Source organism: Ursus arctos, unplaced genomic scaffold (genome assembly GCF_023065955.2).
Source record: "Ursus arctos isolate Adak ecotype North America unplaced genomic scaffold, UrsArc2.0 scaffold_9, whole genome shotgun sequence".
NCBI classification, from domain to species: domain Eukaryota; kingdom Metazoa; phylum Chordata; class Mammalia; order Carnivora; family Ursidae; genus Ursus; species Ursus arctos.
In genome coordinates, this window is record NW_026623111.1 from 16,942,851 (window position 1) to 16,968,745 (window position 25,895).

General features: G+C 41.4%; 1 pseudogene; it reads left to right on the top strand.

Moving 5' to 3' along the window:
- The first annotated feature begins 537 nt into the window (after positions 1-537).
- The window catches only part of LOC113266734 (mitochondrial coenzyme A transporter SLC25A42-like), a 95,897-nt pseudogene continuing 70,539 nt past the window's right edge, over positions 538-25,895 (top strand).

Sequence of the window (25,895 nt, forward strand, 5' to 3'; positions counted from 1 at the left end):
GACTCAGTCAGTTAAGCATCCAGCTCTTGGTTTTGGCTCCAGTCATGATCTCAGCGTCCTGAGATGGAGCCCCATCAGGTCCCATGCTCAGGGGGGAGTCTGCCTGAGATTCTCTCTCTCCCTCTCCCCCGCCCCATCATGCTCTAAATAAATAAATAAAATCTTTTAAAAAGAGAGAGAGAACAACACATGCATAATCAGAACACATGGTGGCAGTTCTCCCAATACCTGAGCTGTAAAACTTCCACATAGCTCTGCACCATCGGCCTCCAACTCTTTGTAAGCTGTAGGCATTGCTTCGCTACTTGAGCAGGGTTTCCCATTATTTGTCCATTCTTAGAAGGCCCCGTGGACATATCGTTGACTGAGATATTAGTGTTCAGTCCTCATATATTCAAAAACTCAGAGTAGCCAGATTAAAAGGGCAAACACCAAACCTGAGACCAGGTGATTAAACCCTGCCTTGGCCATTTACTAGTTGTGTGAGTTGGGCAATTCACTTAACCTCTCTGTACTCCAGTTTTCCTTGTCTATAAAATGGGAACACTAATAGCAGTCTGGGCCCCTCCAGTTGTTGAAAGGCAGAAATCACGGCCACTGCTGGAACTTTTCGTCCTAGTAACATATCATGGCTGCCATCCAGAGACAGGTCGCCAGCACCCTAATGCTAGGATCTTGTCATGCCCTTCACCCTCCTCTCGTCACCCCTCCGATGCTGGTGACTCTGTATCAGAACACTGCTGTGTGAAGACCACTATCGTGGCTGCGCTTGATGATGGAACGGAGCAGCTATGGGCAGATGACCTCGGCCACACTTCACCTTCCAAATCTCAGGTGAGTGCATCAGACTGGTGGAAATAAATTATGTTCACAACAGCAGCTGCAAAGGAGCCTATAAAATGCAGAGTTCTTTTTCTGCCTTTACAACCTCTGGGTAGACAAAGGCAGCAACCCCCGGAAGACACCGCGCACATTTGATCAGATTGCCCAAGGAAAGGAGAGGGAGGCAGAAGCTTATTTGGCTAGCGTGCTGATTGGAGAAGCCGTGAAGGCAAGGGGAGGGTGAAATTTCCTCAGAGGAGAGGATGGCTTTCTGAGGCTCCCACACAGAAGCAACCCTACCACCACCACCACCGCTGCCGCCTTGGAAAATAGATGCGTAGACGCCACTCACGTAGACGTCACTCACGTAGACGTCACTCACGTAGACGCCACCTCGTCTCCAAGAGACATTAAGCATATTTAACCTCAGGACAAACCTATTACTAAGATCTTAGTACCATCCTCAAAGACACTGGTGAGAAATTCATGAGATGATGGGTAGGAAGGCAGTTATTGCAATAAATGGCAAAGATACTGAATTCCATGGAGGATTCTTCTAATTGCCAAGGGCAGGGAATGTGCCCTGTTCCCTGTCATTCTCACGCATGGTACCTGACCCAGGATCAGATGTCAACGCTATTTATAGATTGTACCAACCAGAAAGGACAATTTTACTGCGAATGATGATGCCTAGAAGTCTAGGGATTGAGAAAGAGAAGAAAGTAAAGGGGAAAAAAAGGTTCCTTTACCAAAACCAGAGCAGAGAGAACATCTATTCTGCCTCTGTGGAGAACTGGACTTCAATCCTAACTAGAAGGATTTAGCAGTCATTCCAATGAAGAGTGAATTCTAAAGAAACAAGATATTATTGCCTTTTTAGATTCAATCACTATTGAAAACACTTAGGCTTCTTATTCTATGTCTACTTAGGCATTCACTTATTGCATAAATTTCTGAACCCCATCTTCAAAAATGACAACCTTCAGAATTAACAGGACAGGTAAATGGGACTCATTTGCTGCTTTAAAAGCTATTATTTTATCGACTTTGGAAAGATACTAAAGAATATTATTACAGTCAAGGTAATTCCCCTATTTTTATGTGGTTTTTACCCCCCTAGAGTCAGACAATGTGCCAAGTACAGGACAGTAAAGGTAAGAAAGCCAACATTTCCTGAACCTCTACTCCGCTGCTCACTCTGCTGGGCTCTATACACAAGACATCTTTGAAGAGACAGACTCTACATCAATGGACCTGTGTTCATGCCACACTATCACAATGACAGTTGTCACCCATGCTCCTGAACCCTTCCATAGGGCTCTTGTGATAATATATGCAAAAGCAAAATATGAAAAGCATGAAGTGCTTACCACATTGAGAGGTTATTAATACTGAGCAATTTGTAGAGTTTTAATTATTGAAATAGTTGATATTCTAAGACATAAATATTTCTAAAATACAAATTTGAATATCCGAAAATGACTTCCAGTTTGATGAATTTTCAAATATTTAACATGGGAGATATCATTGACACGCCAGAGGACACAAAAGGAAATGAGAATGAAAAAAGTAAAATCAAAAATTAGAAACCTGTCTAGAATTTATACTTGAAGTCCAACAGTCAAGCTACAAATACCTTTTAAAATTAGCAATAGTTTCTAACAGTCTCTTTAAAAGTACAGGATTCTTCACAATAACTTCTATGGAAATTTTCACTTTGCTTAAGCTGATAAAGACTCATATCAGATAGATAAAATATCTCTAGAGAAAGAAAATCAAATTACATGCCTTATAAACTTCAGACTTGCAGACGGCAAATCAAATCTGGCTTGTCTACAACAATTACAAATCGAGGAGTGGAATTTTGAATTACCAAGTTTTGACTTTAGTGTCTCCTGAAAGTATTGCTTAAAAACAAACAAACAAACAAACAAACAAAGAAAAATCCAACAGTTGCTCACAACAAATTATTCTGCCAAGTATAACGTGCCAATCTCTGAATGCCAGACTCCATATTGATTTTATCCAACAAATGTTCCTAGGTTATGATGCTTGCAGAAGAACTAATGTCATTTACATGTCCAGGGTAGGTGTTCTCTTAGACACAAAAGCAATGACTTTATTGTGAAAGAGAAACAGACAAAGAGGTTTGCTTACCATAACTCCAAGAACAACTGGTGATGGAAAAGCAAATGATTATTTTAGTGAGAACTTCTAACCATGGTCTAGAATATCAGAGAGGAAAGCTGAATGTAAGAATTAGTGCCACTGGGGGGTTACTGTTTCACCTCTGTTTTATTTTTATTTTGTCATAATTAATAATTCCACATGACTGCCTAGTTTCTCTCCTCTTAAAATCTTCCTTTATCAGTTCCATCATGTGAGATTTTCCTACCCCAAGAGTGTTGGTGAAACAGAATATAATCTTCCAAGGCCTCCCTTTCTTTCTGTCTCTTTGTTTAAAGCATCTGCCACCGTAAGGGAAATTAAAATACACATGGGGATATGATAAAGCTTTGAAATCCGTGGTCCCAGTTCCCCTTGAGCAGACATGCATGGTTCCCACTTCTTCTGGTGGCCTGGCTCATCCCTCCAACTCTAGGGTTGGCAGCGGCTTCCCACAATTGCAATTTTGAGGTTCCCTTGTCTTCTGGTTGCACTTCCTAATGCTTCCACAAATACATGTAATAGATTCATTTTTTTTTTAATTAGCTAATATTGCTTCTGCTGGGAGGTCAAATCCTCTCTGATAAGGCAGGATATGCTGGTGATTCTTTCTTCATCAAAGGCCTCAAACAAGGTCACTGACCTACATGATAGCAACATTTTTCCATACCTCCGGTTCTGGCGAAAGAACAAATTTCAGAAAAACCCTAAGGATGTCAGTGAGGGGGTTACTTCCAGGAAGACCATTGGAGCTTCAAATTTCCCTCTGCACTGCTGCTATCAAAGAATGGCTTAGTTAACCCAACTCTCCAATAGCCAATTACTCTGTGATGTGTACAGTTTTATTCTCTCAATTTCCTATAGTGTGGTCAGAAAAGTAGTTCCAAGCTTCTCCTCCATCCCTAGAATGGGAGACCATGGTCTCTAAATTCTTCCTGCACAGCAATTCTGGAGAATCCTCCACATTTGGTTGGGGAACGAGGCAACTATGTCACTGTTGGGGGAGCTTTAGAGTTAGCCTTTCCCCAAAACCTGTCTCTTTGGGAGCTTCTCTATTGAAATCCATGGCAATTCAATCCTAGTCTTTCCTCAGTTCTGAATCCCTAGTATCATCCGCAATGCTCTCTTTCTGCCATACCCTACATCTAACCCATCAGCAAATCTTCTTGACAAGATTGCTCACATCCCGCCTGTCCCAGCATAATCCAAACCGCCATCATCTTCTGCCTGGAAGATTGCAATAGACTCCCAAGGGATACTCTGTCCTGTCCAGAATCCTGGTGCTTTATCTCAATCTCTCTAAGTTTCAGCTTCTCCGCTTTCATCCCTCACTCCCACTTAAGTTCGACTCTCTGTCTGAATCTCAACTTGGCCTGTAGACGCTGTCTTTCATAACTCCCTTTGCTCCATAATTTGCTTCCTGAGGGCAGATCACACTGCCACCCTCATGCCCAATTCCAGCCCTATAAATAACAATCTATTTTTTTTAAGATTTGTATTTATTTTTTTGAGAGAGAGTGAGAGTGAGAGAGATCACAGAGGGAGACAGAGAGGGAGAAGCAGACTCGCCGCCGACTGGAGAGCCCAATGCAAGGGCTCGATCCCAGGACCCTGAGATCATGACCCGAGCCGAAGGCAGATGCTTAATCGACTGAGCCACACAGGCACCCCCAATAACAGATTTTAAATAGTAGTCTAAGCCCCCACTTTTTGAACAGAGATGACTAGGCCATTGAAGAGCCAAAAGAAGGAGAACAAAGAAAAATATCAATACAGGCCCATATTGGAAATGATCACAGGATTGTGTTTCCGAATCTCTTCAGCTTGAATTAAGTTCCATGGAGACACAGCATTATATGCCCATGCCCCATGTCTTAAGCACTTTAAAAACTATTTCTGAAGTCATTGGAATGGGGTAACATTTGAGCCCTCTGGGCCAAAAGAAAAAGAAAGCAGGGAAATCATAATGAAATAGACGTATTTATTTCCTGTGTGACACAAGAACTTAATATAAACACAGATAGCATGGAGGTCAATGAAAAAGATGTGTATTTGTGAAATCTGGGTCTCTAGAAAAGAGGCACACAAAAGGCAAGAAGTTCTTTTCACATCCTCCTCTCCTAGCCTGTTAGCAAGGAGGCCAACCTATGAACCGCCGGGATTCCCATCCCCATCGCTCTTGCTCTCCTCCCGACAGAGGCTGTAGTCATGTTAGTTAAATTGGGGAAACAGGATAAAGTCTGGGTTCTTCCCTCTTATTTAACGAGTAAGTACTCCTGAATATAAGGCATGATGTGGTACATTTAACAAAATCTCAGAAAACAGAACTGGGTATAGTCACAAAGGTGGCTCATAGACCAGTTGGGTTCTCCATCCCTCTCAATGATTCGGACTCAAGTAAATAAGCCACAGTGCCCTGTATCTCAGAAGAGAAGGTAAAGAGGGTCAGAAAAGGAAAAACGGAGTCAAGGAGACTTACTTCATTTTTTCTCAGCATAGAAGCCTGGATGGAGTCTCCACATTTAGTATAAGCTGGTAGAGGAGGGAAAAAAACGAAAGGGAGGAAGGAAAATGGAGAGAAAAGAGAAGATGAAAGAAAGAAAAAAGAATAATAACAGAGGGAGAGATGGAGGATGAAACACAGTGAGGAGGTAGGAGACCTATCTTTTTATACCACAGACCCTTTATAAGGCTACAGAGCCTTTCTTAGAAGAATATTTTTAAATGCATGAAATGACATACATAAGGTTGTAAAGCAATCTAATTATATTGTAAATACACTTACCAAATATTAAAGCAACAAATTTATGATACAAAATATATATGCTTCTTTGTTATTCCATTAAATAACAATATACAACAATAGGCATGATAATGATCATAGTTTCAAAGTAGTAAGAGACAGGTCTGCCTGGCTGGCTCAGTTGGCAGAACACGTGACTCTTAATCTCAGGGTTGTGAGTTCAAGCCCCACGCTGGATGTGGAGCCTACTTAAAAAAAAAAAAAAAGCAAAGTAGTGAGAGACAAAGTCTTTCAGAACCTCAACAGCTGTAATGTAACGTGAAAATAGCTGTGATTTCTATTGATGACAAGGTCATATTAATGTTAATATGTGATAATAATGTCATATTAATATTAGATGACAAAGTCAGCTAATATGACTGAAGGATGTTGCCTAAATTTATAATGAAAGACCAGTTTGATTTTAGTCAGAGATCAATGAAATTAAAGGTACAATATTTTCCCCACCCAAGTTCATAGTACCACAGCATTCTGTTCAAGAATCCTTTGGGAGACCATGGACCCCTAATCAGAGCCCCTGTAAGAAATATATAAACCAGGGAACAAAAGAAAATTTCTTTTTTTTTAAAGATTTTATTTATTCATTCGACAGAGAGAGAGACAGCCAGCGAGAGAGGGAACACAAGCAGGGGGAGTGGGAGAGGGATATGCAGGCTTCCCACTGAGCAGGGAGCCTGATGCGGGGTGATCCCAGGACCCTGGGATCACGCCCTGAGCAGAAGGCAGATGCTTAACAACTGAGCCACCCAGGCGCCCCCAAAAGAAAATTTCTTATGTATGTCTCACACTGAAACTAACTGGAAAAAATGTCAGTGAAGCCTTTTGCTTCAGGAGTTTCCTTTATGTTACTAGGCCCAATGTTCAGAAACTCCACTCTTCCCTAGAAAGAAAAGAAACACAGCTGTGCTACTTGATGGACAGCCCAGTTCAGTTACTTTGAGGATCGCCGTTACAAGTCTATGTTCTGGATTTCACTACCCAGCACTTGTCGTTTTGAGTGGTTTGACTTTGGTTCTTATGGGTTTGCTGCAATCTGTGGAATGGGAGCAAGATACCTGCCTCTCAGGGGTGCTTGTTGCTCGTGACACAGAGTAAATGACTACTCACCAAAGCCCCCTTCCCTTCCCTTTTCACACCTTGAACACCAGTGAGATCTCTGGACCAGCCCGGTTTCTAACAAAACTTCTGCACCCTAGTCAGAGGATGAAAATGTGAGAACTGATTGAAAGAGCTCCATCTTCAGTACTTAACAAAAATTAAAGCATGAGGCTCTCGCAATCTCTGATCGCATTGGACATTGAATTCCTAAATTCTGACATTTTATCTTATTGGAGGAGTAAGTTTTTATAGGGTTCATTTTTTTCTGGATAGAAAATTATGTTTGGATTTTTAATATGACTTACTTATATACAAAGAGATCTTTAAAAATGCTGACAAGAGATTCTAGAAACACTTAAATTCCAAGGCTGAACCAGTTCCAGCATGCATTAAAATAATGGTGGAAGGAGATGAACTGAGAGGACCACTTTTTTTCTGTCTGGAATTGTGCACAATCCTTTTAAAGTCAGGAATGGGGGATAAGCTCAGGGGCTTAAGGATAATTCTCAATTTGGCAAGGGAATTTCCTTGAAGCAGGAAACACTAGCCCAAAGTGTATTAATGTATTTATGAAAGTAGTTACATCATCGTGGTTTGGGGAATGATTTTAAAGCTTAGCAAAATGTGGAATTAATTTTTGATGTCTTTGTTCCAGACTCTTCTTCAAATCCCTGCTCTGCTCATTTAACATATATATATTCCTTTTGTTGGAAGCATGTTCTTTTTTCTGAATATTTGTTTGTTGTCCGTATTTAAATTCATTCTTCCAAATATGTATCAAGTCTCTCTCGTGTATCGGACACTGTGCTAGGAACTTGGAATACAAAGTGGAATAAGAGATGGTCATTCCCACCAATGGATTTAATAAGGCAGATGGCTCGCCTCAAAATGAATCGCAATAGCTCCCTAGATGTATCAGAGAGATAACTGTACTCCCATGTTTATTGAAGCATTATTCATAACAGCCAAGACATGGAAACAACCTATGTGTCCGTCAAGAGATAAATGGATAATGATGTGGCATACACACACACACACACACACACACACACAATGGAATGTTAGTCGGTCATGAGAAAGAAAATCCTGTCATTTGCAACATCATAGATGGGCCTTGAGGCCATTATGCTAAGTGAGAAAAGCCAGAGAAAGACAAGCACTGTATTATATCACTTCAAATGTGGAATCTAAAAAAGGGAATTTTATAAAATCAGGGAGTAGAATGGTGGTACCAGAGATTGGGGTTTGGGGGATTGGAGAGTGGTTAGAAATTTGCAAGGGTATCAACTTGCAACTGGTAGATAAGTAAGTCCTGGGGTTAAATTCAAAGAATAGTGATTGTAGTTAACAAGACTGCATTATAAACTTCAAAGCTATGAAGAGACTGGATCTTAATAGTTCTCATCACAGAAAAAGAATAATTATGTGACAGAGGTGTTAGCTAATGCTACAGTGGTAACAAATTGCAATATATAAATGTATCAAACCCACCTACTATACTCCTTAAACTTACATGTTACACATATACCTAAATGTTGTATGTCAATTATATCTCCATAAATGAATGTTAATTATTAACAAAAGTGTTTACCTAAAAAAAATAGATCCATGGACTGGTGAGTGGATAAAGAAAATGTGATATATACATGCAATGAAATATTAAATATTAAATTAATTATTAATATTATAAATTAAATATTAATATTAAAAAGAAGACAATCCTGTCATATGTTACAACATGGGTGACCCTTGAGGACATTATGCTAAGTGAAATAAGCCAGCCACAAAGTGACAAATACTCAAATATTGCATGATACCACTTACACGAAGCATCCAAACCAGGCAAACTCATAGAAACAGAAAAGGGAATGGTGGCTGCAGGGGCTGTGGGAAGGGGAGGTGGGGAGTTGTCGGTCAATGGGTGGAGAGTTTCACTTATACAGGACGGGAGGGTCTGTGTGTCTGTTGCACAACAACGTGCATGGGATTGATCTTGTACTGCACACTTGGGTAGTGTTGGGTGATTTTGTGTCGTGTTTTTTTCCTGCTACAATAAAAAATAAGAAGCCCTTGCAATAGAGCAGGTAGCACCACCAGAGAAATCTTGAAGATGTAGACTGAAGTGTCAGCCCAGTGGAGGGAGCAGGAGGGGCCACCCGGAAGTCAATCAGGGACAGCTCCCCGGAGGATGAAAACTTAGGATGACTGATTAGTAGGTGACTGATTAGGATGACTGATTAGTAGAAGCTTGCCAGGCACGCAGATGGGAGGGGAAAGGGCCCAGGGAAAGTCAAAGAAGCATGAGGCAGTGAGGACCTTGAGGACCCTACAAGGAGCTCTAGGGGGCTGGTGTGGGGTACGGTGCTGCTAAAGAGGGGGTCTGCTGTGTTGGAGAGGAGGCGGGTGTGGGGCCAGGTGTACTGAGCGTAGACATTCTCACTGGAAACATTATGCATGAGAGAGCTCAAACCTTGGTGTCTTAGCTCAGGCTGCTGTCACAAAATACCACAGACCAGGAGACTGACACAATAGACATTTGTTGTTCGTAGTTCTGGAGGCTAGGAAGTCTAAGATCAAGATGTCTGCAGAGTGAGGGCCCCCTTCCTGGCTTGTTGGGGGAAGGCCCCCTTCTCCCTGTGTGCTCACATGGCAGAGAGAACAGGATTCTGTTTCTCTCCTCCTCTTCTTCTAAGGACACTCATCCCATCATGGGGGCCCCATCCTCATAACCTCTTCGGAAGCTAACTAACTCCCAAAGGCCGCACCTCCAAATGCATCACATTGAGGGTTAGGCCTTCAACATATGAATTTGTGGGGCAGAGGGACACAAACATTCAGTCTGTGATCCTTGGCTTCATAGACAGCAAGCAGCCGATGCAGTAAATCTACAAGAAAGGCCACAAACCACACACTTCAGAAGAGCAGCAGAACGTTACTCCCAGATCTGTGTGACACAGAGTGCAGGACTAGAAGGCTACCTGAGATACTAGTTAGGAGTTTGGGCTCTAGATTCTGACTGAGGCAGGGTCAACTCCTGGCTCTCTGACTCCTGGCAGTTGTGTGGCCTTAAGCACTTCACGTCATGCCTCTGACCCTCGGGATCCTCATCAGCGAAATGGGGATGAAAGTCACAGTACCTACCTCATAAAAATTTTGGAAGACCTAAATAAGGAATGCTCAGCCCAGCACCTGGTGGAACATAAACACTCAATAATCATCACTATGGTTGTTTTTATTATTATCTGACCCAGGAATTGCAAGCCACTCACGGAAAACCACCAAAGAAGGTTAGGTCCCAAACTGACCTTGTAAGTAGGATAGATACTTGGTACCAATCACGTTTCTGAAGCTATCGATGAAGAAAACCCAGACAAGGCATCTGAACACACCCAAACACCCCAAAACAAACTTCTGAGTAGAAAAATGAAGTAAATCCACCCTAGGGTGAACTGCCTTAATAAAGTGCTTATTTGCATAGATTTTCACAGTTATGCTAACAGCTGTACTGAAGAAGATACCCAACAAAATGTTAAGACAACACACAAAATAAGTGTCATCATTGTTTAGACCTTTTAAATATTTAGTAGTTCATCAAGTTCATTTTGGTTTGTTTTTTAACTGGCACAGTTTTATTTCCCCCTTGTTACATAAAACCTATCCAAGAAATGCATTACCCAAAGTAATTTCATTACTGGAAGAATAGTCATTAAAATGTTTGTGAAGTCCCATGGTTTTATATAATTTGCAGTTGGTTCAAAACCTTTCAGGACTAAAGCATCTCCAATTTGAGAGTGGTAAACACCCTAAAACCCGTCCCCATCTGCGCTTCTTTCGGATGAGGAATGCTTCTCGATGGGCAAGAAGTCTATCATCCCAGCCCGGTTTTAGATCCAGTCAAGCTGGGCTCCCCCAAACTGATCAAAAGCCGACCCCATGCTTCAGAGCCAAAGTATAACGTGAAGACGGAGTTTGGGATAAAGAGGAGCAAGAGCTTTATTGCTTTGCTGGGCAAGAAGGCTCAGAAGGCTCTGGCCTTTGAAAACTGCAAAAGCCCTCCCCTCCCCCCCCCCCTCCCGCCACCACCCTCCCCCAGGAAGGGACGGGGCTGTTACAGGGACATACAGGATCCAGCTGGTTTTGACAGGGATTCTGTACATGCTGCCGGCTTCCTTGTCTTGTCTTCAGGGTAGTACTAAGCTCCTGGTAAAAACGCTAAGAAGGGAGGACGGGAGGCTTGCAGAAGAGAGAAAAGAGTTACTTTAAAATCTAACTTCACTGATGCATTAGTGCAGCCATTTTGATTTTTGTTTAACTCTGTTTTAAGTGGTTTCAGTCTCCCCGCTTTCATGCCTGCACATCTATGAAAAGGAGGGTGTTGTACTCTTCTGGCTGCTTCCTGCTGGTGGGGGGCGAAGTCAAGGGATTGTTACTATGGAAGGCTTATTCTTGATTTTCCCAGATGATGCTTTCTGGCTCTTAAGGTGGATAGAGTGTGTTTCCAGACATAATGTACACAACAAAAGATGACCTTTAGCAGTACATACACTACCGGGACCAGTAACAAAAGGGCTGGAAGAAAACAACAAAATGCCCAAGAAGATGGGTTTAAGTCCATCTGGGATCCATGAGAAGAGCTGAGAACCTGTCCCTGAGACCTGTGTGCATTCCCTCCAAAATAGAAGTTTGATGACATAGAGATTGTTGCAACCGGGTACCCTGTGGTCTAATTTTTTTCCACACTAGTCTCAAATTGGCAAGAAATATTTATATATGCACAGTAGGATGTATTTGCAATGGCACAGACAGCCCCTTGCTGGGCCAATATATAATCTAAGGCCATGCAATTCCGAATCCCTTTATGAGGATAATGGATTATTCTGACCCTACACCTCACCACTTGGGATTGGGGAAACCTCAGTAGCAGCATCCATTAGGGACTTGGGAAAAATTCTTTACTGGATGTATGACTGGGTCACGGTGATCTAGCATAGACTTTGCTCTTGGAAGGCAAACCCAACACTCAACGGCCTGTGTGGATGAGGCCAAGGTCTGAGCAATGTGAACTAGGAAATTATCTCTCCATCCTACAGAGAAGGCAGGTAGAAGGCAAAGTGTAAATAATACTGCACACTCATTTTTCTTTTTTCTTAAATAAGTATCTCAAATCTCCCAACGGTTGACTTTCCCACTGGGACTGGTTATCTGACTTAATATTTGGTGTAGGACACTGTCAATTTGAGGGACAGTGTGGGTCATCAGAAGAACATTGTAGGGTCCTTTCTACCTCTTTTTTAGCTGGTAACAAATCATTTGACACTGTTTCTATCAACAGGTGGAGTCTATGTTCCCTCCCTTGGAGGCTGGGAAGGCTGAGGTCTGCTTCCATCACTAGAGTCCCATGGAAGGGACACCATATGTTTTTCCAGACCATTTCATAAAAGGCTATATAGTTTCTACCTCCTTCCCTGATCACTGAGTGCCATATGAGAAGGCATCATGTGGGAGAGGCTTTGTAGAAACACTCTGGATGACAGCCTTAGCTGTGCCAAACCTTCAAGCCAACCATCCATCCCTGTCAAGAAGCCAAATATATGAATGAAGAGACCATCTTAAAAACAGATCTCCAGTTTCAGCCCTTTCAGCCCCCAGATATTTGAGTCTTAGCTGATGCTCCAGACATTGCAGGTGGAGAAAAGTCATGCGCACTGTGACGTGTCTGAGTTCTTGACTCCCACAACCTATGAGCATAATAAAACGGTTGTTAGTTTACACCACTAAAATTGGGGAAGGTTTGTTAGGTAACATTAGTAAGAGGGACAAATAGCACCTACTATTATCAGTGGATTAAAGGTGTTAAAATTGGTGAAACACTCAGAATAGTGCCTGGAATATCGCAACCCCTCAATAACATAAAATTATAGTAAGATTGATACTTCGTCTTTTTCTCTCAGCTCTCCTTTTTTGCCTTTTCCTCCTTGCCCTGGGTCTCATGGTTCCTTGCCTCCGATTTAACATTGCTACCACCAGCATCTGTTGGGTTTCTTTTCCCTCAAAATTGGCTGTAGAGTTGGATATAATCCCTTTACTTTGCTGTCACCCCAATTTCCTTCTCAAAGCAAGGACATGTGTCTTTATGATTATTTTTATTGCTAATCACTATGAGGAATATACAAAGGAAAAACAAAACAACAAATATGTAGAAAGGTACAATGTTTTCTGAATTTCACAAAGATTTGAAAGCTATTGTCTCATCAAGAGACTTGGACCTCTTTCTGAGATCATCGGTGGGAGTTTGGTCTACTTTGTGCTCTCTGTCCTTATTCCTAAAGTAAATTCATCACATCCTCATCCGCATCTGCAGTTGTCAGGAGGAGAACATGGTGACCCACTCCTCCTTGAAGGTCGTTGAGTCAGAACTACACCTGAAGGATATTTGGTGGAATTGGAAGAAAGATGGACAATCAAATCAGCCTCTGAGAATTTTTAGAGAAGTATGCTGGTAACCTCAAAGGGTTTCTAGATTGGAATGGTCACATTCCAGCATTTCCGTAAGCAAACATTAATTCTTCACTTAATTTCCTTTACTCACTATTTCTCCTTTAAGCAGTGTAATTCCTCCTCAGACTTCCGTCTTCTCTCCCTCTTTTTCTCCTTAGCATGAGCTCAGTCCGACCTCTCCTGCTCTGGGGGTGAATCACTTAATCTCATTTCCTCCATCAAAAGCCAACTCTGAACACAAGCAAAATCAAAGGCCTTGGTTTGCCTTTTTTTAGCCAGGGGTCTTATCCAGACAGAATGGAGTAGGTGGAAGTCTGCTGAAGGTCAGATGGCCTCTGGTCATATGAAAGCATTTCTGAGAAAGAGAAGTACCCAACCAAGTTAAGGAAAGAGAAGAGAAGAACCCAACCCAGGCCAGAGGAGAGTAGGAGTCACCTCAGGCCAGTTGCTGGGAAGCATTTTTGTTCCACTTTGTCAAGTGTTTGTACATGAAGGTAAGGAAAGGAAGTGGAACTCTCTGCTGCATTTGACAACATAGATGATTCCACCCTTGAAACTCCATTTCTCATCTTCCAGGGTCTTCTCTCCCTGTTCTTCCCCTGCCCCACACCCTCCCTTCTCTTCCTGATTTGCAGTTCTCCTTCTATCCACCCTCAAAATATTGAGGCTTTGGAGTTTTACTCTCGCCCTGCTCTTCGTATCACATATCCCCTCTGGTTGATACCATTCATTCCATGGTTTTAAATTCCTATTCCAGAAGACTGCCAAATGTCTGTACCATGTCCACATCTGGCACAACTGACCTGTGGTGGATGGTTTATTGCCAAGCAATAAGCTACCTCTATCCTTGTATTTACACAACAGCATGCGTACCTATAGAAAATGGTCTTTAAATAATGAACCTCCACCAAAAAACTATTAGGAGAAATGAAGTCAATAAAATTTCAGGTTACAAAACCAACATACAGAAATCTGTTCTGTTTCTATACACTAATAATGAACTATCAGAATTATAAAATGAATTGTAGAAAATACACACACACACACACACACACACACACACACATATATATATATATATATGACAATACATACTTACAAAGCATACTACTAAGAACACAGGGACGCCTGGGTGGCACAGTCAGTTAAGCCTCTGATTCTTAGTTTCCACTCAGGTCATGATCTCAGGGCTGTGAGATCAAGCCCCACACTGGGCTCTGTGCTCAGTGCAGAGTCTGCTTGAGATTTTCTCTCCCTCTCCCTCTGACCCTCTCACTCATGCATGCTCTCTTTCTCTCTCTCTCGAAAATAAATAAATACATCTTAAAAAAAAAAACCCAAAAACACAAACTCTAGAGCCAGAGCGCTGGTGTCTGCCCAGCTCTTCTACTGACCTTGAGGCCACAAACACATCTGTGAAACTCTCCACATCCAGTTTTCTCATAAAATGGCATTGCAAATTATAGTTTTCTCACAGAACTTTTGTGAGTATTAAATGAGTGAATATATACAAAGTTCTGAGAAGAGTCTCTTAAGCATTTACTAGCTTACTTAAGCATTGTTACTATTATCATTATTATTTTTACAATAATTATTCTTTACAATTTATAATTTTACAATAATTATTCCTCATTTTTTGCTTTTGCTTCCCCCAACTACTATAAATATCTTTTATTCTCCAGCAACTAGGACAGAAATAGGCTTTATCATAGATACTCTGTGATATTTAATGAGTGAAAGAGCAAATGGATGTAAAAAACAAAATAAAAGAACTGGAAGGTTAAGGTGGATGACTGAAAAGAGGAGGAAGGGGAGAGGAAGAAAGAACAAGATTTGGATTAAGAAAAATGAGTTTTATAGGCCAGCAAATTCTGACAGGAAGATAATCTGAATGAAAAATTACTAGAAGGGAATCATTCTTCAGAATTATTGTGTCCTCTGGCATTGCATTTGATGAGAAATTCCGTTTTGCACTTTCATCCCCAAAGAAATTTCATCTGGCCCTCATGAATCAGTTTCAAAGATGGGCTGAAGCATGGGTTTGGCTGTTGCCAAAGAGCAGAGCCTGTCTCTCTCCCACCAACTGGAGAACACATGGCATTTTTCTCATAAGGTTGTCCTCTTGGCCTCTAAGAACCAAGAACGCCTCAGCATCCTGCTTGTCAGAGAAGCCCTTGGGATCCCTGCCTGAGGGTAGAATGAGCAACAGCAAGAGATGAAGCTTTTGACACATGATAACTTCACCCTCTCAACCGGAAAGCAGGGAGTGATCTCAGGGCAAAGGCAACAATTCCTGTGAAAATGTGCGGAGATCTTCTTAAAGAGGGAGCTCTCTCTTTGTGAAATCTTGTTTTTTGTTTCTTGTTAAGGAGTCTCCTTTCCAAAGTTCTTTTCTGCTTCTTTAGGATTAAAATTAGCATGGACTAATGAGAAAGAACATAAAATAAACCCTTCCTCAAAAGAATATGAAAGAAACTAAAAACTAAATTGAAAAACTTGTGTCTAAAAAGGACCCATTTATATCTCCTCTCTTCAAGTTATGGTTTTCTTTACCCAACCCCCATTTCATCAACTGTATGTTAGAGCCAGAGCATTGTGCTTTTTCTGAAATTGGAAACCTGAGCATGTCACTTCTGTATTTCAAACTCTTCACCCACTGTCTCTTGGACTTGATCCTGACAGTACAAAGCAATCTTGGCCCAACCTACGTGGTCTAAACTACCTCTCTCTCAACACTCTCGTGTCCAACTCTGGACTCCATGCTTACCCAAACTTGCAATTCCCCTACAGAGCATCCTCCACGTTTGCTAGATTTAGGATGTAAAAAACATCGGATACCCAGTTAGATCTGAGTTAGATCTTGTTTATATAAGATTTAAATTTAACTGGGCATCCTGTATTTTATCTGGCAGACTTGGCTCCATTCTACCCTACAGCCCACCCCTTAGTGAACACACCTTCCTCTTCCCCATCCACCTAAGGCTGAGCTGTATGGCTTCCCTGACGGGCTTTAGCATCCCCCCCCCCGCCCCCACTGACCCAGGTTCACCCTTTTTGTAGAACTTACTACACTATTTACAATTGCTTGTTTACTTCTAAAGCTCAGTTATTAGATTATAAATTCTATAAGGATAGGGCTTATGTCACATTGATCACTGCATCCCCAAAGCCTAAAAAGGTAGCCACAGTATAACAGTTGTTCGATATTTACTTATTAAATGAATAGAAATTCACTGTTTACAAAGCACCTTCACAACTCAGCAAATTATCTATTTCTATAGTTTATGAATGGAAATTTGCTTTCTGTCCCAGAGTAATCCAGGAGGACCATTTTAAGCATTGGCCATCAGAGCACTTTTTGCTCTTGATGAAATCTTCCAATGGCTTGCCACCATCCTTAGGAAAAAAAAAAAAAAACCCAAGTCCTCTATGGCTCACAAGTCCCTGCACCATCCAACACCTGGCTGTTACCTCCAGCTCATCTGGTATCAGTCTTATCCTTGCTCGTTTTTCACCAAGCACGTGCATCCTTTATATCCTTGTCTTTGATGCTTCCACCCAAGGCTCAACCACAGGGCCTTTGTACTTGCACTTCCCTCTGCCTGAAATCATTTCCGCAGGTATATGTAGGGTTCCCTGCCTCACTTCCTTCAGGCCAGACAGTCTACTCATAGGAAAAGCTTCCCCGACCACCCTTTCTAAAATAGGCCCCTTGCCACTCTCCAGGCCTTCACTCCACCTAAGTCTTCTTCAAAGCACTCATCACTATATGATACCTTATTGTGTATTTTTTTATTGGTTTGCAAGCTGGTTTTCCCACTACAGTGTAAGTTCTGATGGCAGGGACATCATCTGTCCTCTCCCTTGTATTCTTATACTTCGAACAAAGCCTGGAATGTAGAGATGCTTAATAACTATCTGTGGAGGGGAGGAAGGGAGGGAAGGAAGAACAAAAGAAAAAAGACTTCTACATGTTCTTTGGAGCCTATTCCCATCTAAGATGAAGGTTTATTTTTTTTAAGATTTTATTTATTTATTCATGAGAGGAAGAGAGAGACAGAGACAGAGGGAGAAGCAGGCTCCCCACGGAACAGGGACCCCGAAGCGGTACTCAATCCCAGGACCCTGGGATCATGACCTAAGCTGAAGCAGATGCTCAACTGACTGAGCCACCCAGGTGCCCTAAGATGAATATTTAAATATATATGTTCCATGGAAAAGTATATACTGCCTTAAACTTACTGTAAGGTACACATGAGTAAAATTAGAGCCATTTCAGAAGTAAAATATTTAAGGATGATGGAAGAGGTGCTTTTTACCCAAGGGCTAGGTTAGGGAGAAATACAGGAATAAGAGCCATGAATGGAAGAGAATGTTGAAGAAGTAGGTGACCACAAATGTTGGAGAGGATGTGGAGAATGGAGAACCCTCTTATACTGCTGTGGGAATGCAAGCTGGTACAGCCACTCTGGAAAGCAGTATGGAGAATTCTCAAGACATTAAAAATAGAGCTATCCTATGATCCAGCAATTGCATTACTGGGTATTTACCCCAAAGATACAGATGTAGTGATCCGAAGGGGCACATGCACCCCAATGTTTATAGCAGCAATGTCCACAATAGCCAAACAGTGGGAAGAGCTGTGATGTCTATTGACAGATGAATCGATAAAGAAGATGTAGTTCATATATACAATAGAATATTACTTAGCCATCAGAAAAGATGAATACTTGTCATTTACATCGATGTGGATAGAACTGGAGGGTATTATGCTGAGCAAAATAAGTCAATCAGAGAAAGACAATTATCATATGGTTTCACTCATATGTGGAATGTAAGAAACAGCACAGAGGATCATAAGGGAAGGGACAGAAAATTGAATGGGAAGAAATCAGAGAGGGAGACAAACCATGAGAGACTTTAAACCAAAGAAAACAAACTGAGGGCTGCTGGAGGGGGCAGGGAGGATAGGGTAACTGGGTGATGGATATTAAGGAGGGCATTTGATGTAACGAGCACTAGGTGCTATAAGCAACTGATGAACTGCTGAACCCTACGTCTGAAACTAACAATACACTATGTGTTGGCTAATTGAATTTAAAAAAATGAAAGAAAAAAAAAGAAGTAGGTGATGATTAAGAGAGATACCATGCTTCTGCAAAGTTTAGTTCACTTTCAACCTTGTCGTCTTTTTTTTTTAAAGATTTTATTTATTTATTTGACAGAGAGAGAGAGAGCACAAGCAGGAGAACAGCAGAGGGAGAGGGAGAGGGAGGAGCAGGCTCCCTGCTCAGCCTGACACAGGGCTCCATCCCAGGATGCTGGGATCATGACTTGAGCCAAAGGCAGACACTTAACCAACTGAGCCACCCAGGTGCCTCTCAACCTGTCGTCTTTATCCCTGCATCACCTCCAACCTCCATCACCAACATTGTGACAGTCATTTTTAATTTCCTATCCAACATCCATTCCCGCTTTCTCTCTTGCCAACAAAACCCATTTTTGTTTGCAACAATAATGATTCCATGGGGTGCCTGCGTGGCTCAGCCATTGGGCTTCTGCCTTCGGCTCGGGTCATGATCCCAGGGTTGGGATTGAGCCCCGCATGGGGCTCCCTGCTCCATGGGAAGCCTGCTTTTCCCTCTCACACTCCCCTTGCTTGTGTTCCCTCTCTCTCTGTCTCTCTCTGTCAAATAAATAGATAAAATCTTTAAAAAAAAAAAAAAACAGAAAAACAAAACAAAAAAAGCCCAATGATTCCAGCCTTAGTCTATGAATCATTATTCGATCTAAACCAGGGATTGGTAAACTTTTTTTCTGAAGGACCCGATGATAAATATATTAGGATTTGCAGATCGTAGGGTTGCCATCACAACTACTCAGCTCTGCTGCTATAGTGTGAATGCAGCCATAGAAAATAGGTTAGTGCATGGTTGTAGTTCTGTTCAACAAAACTTTGCTTACAAAAACAGGCAATGGGCAGATCAGCCTAGGAACCATAGTTTGCCAATCCCTGATCTAAGCTATCCTGATCCCCATATTCACCATTTCACACACGACTAAAATCAGGTGACTCTATACCAAAAATGAGACTGTGAATCTAACGGCTAGTTGTGGGGGAGAGACACAGGATCGTTGCATGAATAGCTTTTGCTTTTATAACAAAGAGAAGGGACAACACCTCTCTATCTTTTTTCACCATTAATATGGCTAGAGCTCCAGTGCCATTGCAGAACCATAATGGAAAGGACAAGAGAATTGCTGAGTCTTAGTCCTGGCACCACTGGATCCTTGAACCAACAACAGCCTACCCAGAGTCCCTGAAATGTGAGAAAAGTGAACACTGACTTACTAAACTCTACCCTAGCTTGGTTTTCTTTTACTAACAGCCAGACGTATTCGCAATTGACACAAAATACACACGCACGTGCATACACATACACAGAGACACACACCGGAACACAACAGGTACAGGAGTGTGCTCGCCCAAGCGATAACACTAATAACTTCTTGCCCCAGTATCTGGAGGACTTCTCTTTTACTTTTCTGTTCTGCATTATTGTTATAATCATAAAAAACTATGAGCATTTTTTTCATCTTAGGAAAAACAAATTTTTTTTTTTTTAAGATTTTATTTATTTGTCAGAGAGAGAAAGAGCATGCACACAAGCACGGGGGGTGGAAGACAGGGAGAAGCAGGCTCCCTGCTTGGGAAGCTGCTCACTCGGACCTTGGAAGAGCAACAGTCAGAACCCCCCTACACTTCGTCCATCTCCATCCCTATTCCTTCTCCAGAAGACATTTGGGGCTTGTTTCAAGGGCCGATTTTTGCATATTAGCATCTGTTATGGTTTGACTTGTGCTTCCCACTTTCCCACTGTGTCCACAAAAGATATGTTGAAGTACTGCTCTCCAGCACCTCACAATGTAAACTTCTTTGGAAATAAGGTTATTGCAGATTATTTAAGTTGAGATCAGAGTAGAGCAACTAGGCCTCCAATCCAATAGGTCTGGTATCCGTATAAGAAGACAGCCGTAGGAAGACACAGAGACACACGAGGAAATGCCACGTTACCAATGTAGGCAGAGATTGCAGAGTGATGTCAGAGGAGGCCCTGCATTGCCCATAAAGCACCAGAAGCTAAGAGAAGCCAAGAAGAAGGATTCCCCTATGGGTTTCAAAGGGAGCATGGCCTTGCCGATGCCTTGATTTCAGAGTTCTGGCCTCCAGAACCATGAGACAAGAATTTTCTGTCTTTTAAAGCCACCCAGGCTGTGGTACTTGCTCGAAGAAACTAATAGAGCATCTTTGTTTTTGTTTCTTTCCTCAAAGATAAAAACAATTGCTAAGGAACTTTTGAAAACACTCATGAACTTACTTCATTTTCCAAACAACCTGTGGAATACGCGAAACGGGGTGTGTGGGTGTGTGTGTCTGCATATATTGTTTTAATGAGAAAATTAAAGACAAAAGGGTTCTCGACAACCTCAGCCCCTTCTATGTCACAACACTCCTGGGACGTGTCTTTATCGGTTTACAAAATTCTGTCTCATGAGGAAAAGGGTGTATTGGTCTAGTTACTGCTGATCTTTACTTCCTGCTACTGGGCCTACCGCACGGTTCCCAACACACATTTATTCAGTGAACAACTGAAATGATTTGTCCAAGAAAGAAGGGAAGAAAGCAAGCTCACATCTACTGAACATATTCTCTGCATCAAGTCTTTACCTTTTGAACGTCTTACATTTTACCCCCCTCCTGTCTGAGAAAGGAACTCATAATTTACATGTAGAGAATCAGCGCCCAAAGGGTATCCCTGGTTTGGCAAGAATTACACAGCCAGGAAATGGCAAAGCAAAACAAAACAGAAAACAAGTCAGTCCTCATCAAGAGCTGGTGTGCTCTCAAAAATTGCTCATGGAATTGCAAGATGTACAACCTTCACAGAGAAGAATTTGGAAAAATCTACCAAAATTACTTGTACATTTACCTTTGACCCAGCAGCCTCATATCCTAAATGTACACAAGCAAGTAAGAGGAAGGCACAGGACCCACTGCATTTATAATATATTCGTAATAACAAAAGATTGGAAATTACCCCAGCATCCAACAAAAGGGGACAGGTTGAATAAATCTAGTATAAATAAATTACGGAATATCATGTAGCTATAAAAAGGGATGAGAGGATCTCTATATACTGCCATGGGATGATCTCCAGGGCAATTTAAGCTAAAAAAGGGAGGATGAATGGTGTGCTAAATGGCTAATTTTTATTTAGGTAAGGAAAACTATAAATATATGTATATATATTTATATATATACGTGAGTGTATATATATATATATGTATGTATACACACACACATTTGTATTTTCTGAATTAAAAATTGAATAACCTGGGGACACCTGGGTGGTTCAGTCAGTTAAGGGTCCAACTCTTGATTTTGGCTCAGGTCATGGTCTCAGGGTCATGAGACCGAGTTGGCTCCCTGCTCTGTGGGGACTCTGTTTGAGATTCTCTTTCCCTCCCTCCCTCGCTCCCTCACATACTCTCTCTTTCTTAAAAAAAAAAAAAAATAGAAGGACCTGGAACTAAGAAGTAATAAAAAGGTTACCTATGGAGGAAAGGCAGTGAAGATCAGGAAAGTAAATAGGAAGGTAGAACTCTCAGAATGCCCCTTGTTTTATTTATACTTTTTACTCTGAAATTATACAAATATTTACACATTTAAAAACAAAATTTTAAAACAACAAAAAACCCTCCAAAAGTAAAAAGAAAACAACAATAAAAATAAATGCATTTAACTATAAGAAATCAGTGATATAACCCCTTAGTGAAGAATACTTTGACACTTCGAAATACAATATGTTTACTGTACTTCCCTAAAGGAATAAATTCTAAGAACAACAACTACTACAAACAGCAAAGACCTCTTAAAGCAAATTCAGCAATCTTAAAGCAAATTCAGCAATCTTAAACCAAAGTCAGTAATATTTGCATTGTTAGATAATAGAGAAAACAATAAATTACATTAGTACCATTAGAAAACAAGATGTTTAACAGAGATTCAAGTACAAAAATCAACGCATGAATCATGTACTGCAATCTTTGAATTAGAAATTTAATATAAACTCGTGATTTTTTTTTTTATTTCTAAGAAACAAATACTACATCCTAGCTCTGTCTACTGAGTTGGCCTTAGAGCAATGACAAGAACACCCCAAGCACCCAGATTGCGGTCCTTAAAAGTTCCACCCCCAAAACACAAAGGATTCTTGGGGAAATGTACAATGCAATGCCTGGGGCATAAAATATACGAGATGAACACCAGGTAATTTGTAATGCCAGAAAGAATGCCATCATAAATAATGAGGCCTTAACAAAAAGACAGGAGGATTGAACTTGAAAGGCTTTCCAAGGGCCACAAATGGGACTGTTCAAGCACCAAAAAGAAATTAATGACAGCAATGTGGTCAAAACACACAGATAAATAACACTTCATGAATTCATAGTAATACCAACAACAACAACCAAGAAAAGCCTAATGGGTCACCTTCAATTGTAGCAAAACCGCCCTCTTCTTATTCTGAAACCTAATGACGAGAGAAGACTCTGGCATTTATCCTGCTTTTCATATACCAAATTTCTTCAGCGAAACGAAATTATTGATGAAGTTCTTCCTTAGAGAAGAATTCCAGCTAATGAATGCAGAAGGAATGCTAGAAAAATCAGCGTTTTGTAACCACGAATGACAACAGATCAGAACAACAATCGTCAACAGCTGCTGAGGCCGCTGGGCGAGAGTCCCCGAGAAGGTTCTGGGTCCCACTCACAACACCTGCAACCACTTGTATTAGTTTTCTATTGCTGTCCTAACAAACACCGTCTAGCAGCTTAAAACAACACACATTGTGTACCTCACCGTTCTGCAGGGAAAAGTGGGCTCGGCTGGTCCCGCGGCTGCAGATCTTAGAAGGCCAGAGGCGAGGTGTCAGCCAGCCTGGGCTCTAATCGGAAGGCTCTGGGAAGACTTGGTTTCCTGGTTCCTTCAAGCTGTTGGCCAAATAAGCTTTGGATCTGGTGCTGCTCTTGGCTCCAGAGGCCTTGCTCAGGACCCCATGTGCCACGGCCAGCGAGGGCACACACGCCTCTCCTGCCGGCTGTCTCTGCCGCTTCCCTCCTACCTCCTTCTGCATCTTCCTCTTGCTTCTTCTGACTTCTGCTGGGAAGAGTTCCTGCCTTTAAGGCTCATGTGACGCAACTGAACCCACCTGGGCAATCCCCCTCCTTCTATTGGAAGGCCTGTTACCTTAATTACATCTACAAAGTCCCCTTTGCTGGGGAGCATAGCCGATTGCCACGTTCCAGGATCAGGGCGCGGACGTGTTTGGAAAGTGGGGGTATATTTGGCCTACGACACCACTGACCAAGTTTAACCTCACTAGAGTGAGAACTGTTCAACCTCCCTCAAGTGGCCATCATATATTCGCCCATGCTGTGAGAGGCTTTCATTCAAAAATGGAACTGGAGGATAGGAAATGGAGGATTTCTTGCACGCGCCCTCAGGAAAATGAAATTTAACAGACTGACAGACTGGTTTCCCCCTCATTCCTGATTTGTAGAAAATGGAAACATTCCTCAGCCAATGATTGCTACCAGGAACTTTCCCTCTCCCCAAGCCAATGAACTTGCTGCTTGAGCTCTAGCTAAACTCCCCTCTCTTTGCACTCCTGCCCATAAAAATAGCTTACCCCAAACCCTCCGAGACTCCCCTGTAGCTTGCCACAGTTTGTGTGACCTGAAATGCAATTCTTCTGCTATCCCTGAATAAATTCAACTTCTGGTCATTCGAACCTGCCTCAGTTTACCTCTTTATTTAGGTTGGCAATGCAATGATAGAGACAGTACATGGCATCATCTATGACTTATTCTGGTGTCTAGATCTAGCTAACAGTTTTACATAAATTGGGAGGATAAAGAAACATTTTTCAAATGCCACGTGGTTCAGTCAGCCAAACAGAGTATAGGGGAAATTCTACAGAGCAAATGACTCAGGATTCTCCACAACAACAAAATGGCAGAGAAAAATAAAAGGATGGCTAAATTCAGAACGCTGACAACACCAAATACCCACGAGAATGTGAACAACAGGAATTCTTATTTCTTGCTAGCGGGAATTCAAAATGGTACAGCCACTTTGGAAGATGGTTTGGCAATTTCTCAAAAGTAGATATACTCTTACCATATGGTGAGCAATCATACTCTTTGGTATTCACCCAAAGGAGTTGCAAACTTCTGTCCATAAAAAACCCCTAAATATGGGCATTTATAGCTGCTTTATTCATAAATGCCAAAACTTGGAAGCAACCAGGATGTCCTTCAGTAGGTGAATGAACTAAATAAACTGTGGCACATCCACGATTTAGTTAACAGAATATTTTTCAGCCCTAAAAAGATACGATCTATCAAGCCATGAAACGGCATGGACGAACCTTGTGAACACATTGCTAAATGAAAGAAGCCAATTTGAAAAGGCTTCCTACTATATGACTCTGACTATATGACATTCTGGAAAAGGCCAAACTATGGAGATGGTAAAAAAGATCTGTGGTTGCCAGAGATTGGGGTAGTGGAGAAGGTTGAATATACAGAACAAAGATGATTTTTAAGGCAGTGAAAATACTCTCTATGAAACCATAATGATGGATACATGCCATTATACATTTGACCAAGCTAACAGACAGTACAACACCAAGAGTGAACCCTAAGGTAAACATGTTCTTTGAGTGACTACGATGTGTCAACGTAGGTTCATTCACTATGACAAATGTACCATCTTACTAGGGGTGGAGATAATGGGGGAGGCCATGCCTGTGTGGGGCCCAGGGGGTATATGAGAAATCTCTGTACCACCTTCTCAGTTTTCCTATAAAACTGCCCCCCCAAAAATTCAGTCTCAGTCTTATCATAAAAGCATAAAATAAAATAAAACCAAAAAAATTCTAAACATAAATAAATAAAAGGGTGGGAGGAGGTAGGTGGTTATAGATTAAGGAGATTTATGTGACAAATTAACCAAATGCAATGGGTGGACCTTCTCTGGATCCTGATTTGATCAAACTAACTGTAAAATTACATTTTTGAAAAATATTAAACTTGAAGGCACATTGATTTGAGATGGTAATAAACAATATTTTTTACTTTGGTTAATATTGTGGGGTTTTTGTGTGTGTGATATTGTGGGTTTTGGTGAGGTTTTTGTTTTGTTTTGTTTTGTTGTTTAAGTTCTGGTTTGTTGAAGACACATACAAAAGTATTGATGGGTGAAATGATGTGATGTCTAGGGTTTGTCTGAATGCCCAGAACGAGAAAAAAAGAGTTGTAGGAAGACATAAGCAAAACACAATTGGTGAAATCTTTTTTATTATTAATATTGAGGTATAATTAACATATAAAATTAATTTCAGGTATACAACTTAATGATTTGATATTTATACACTGTGAAATG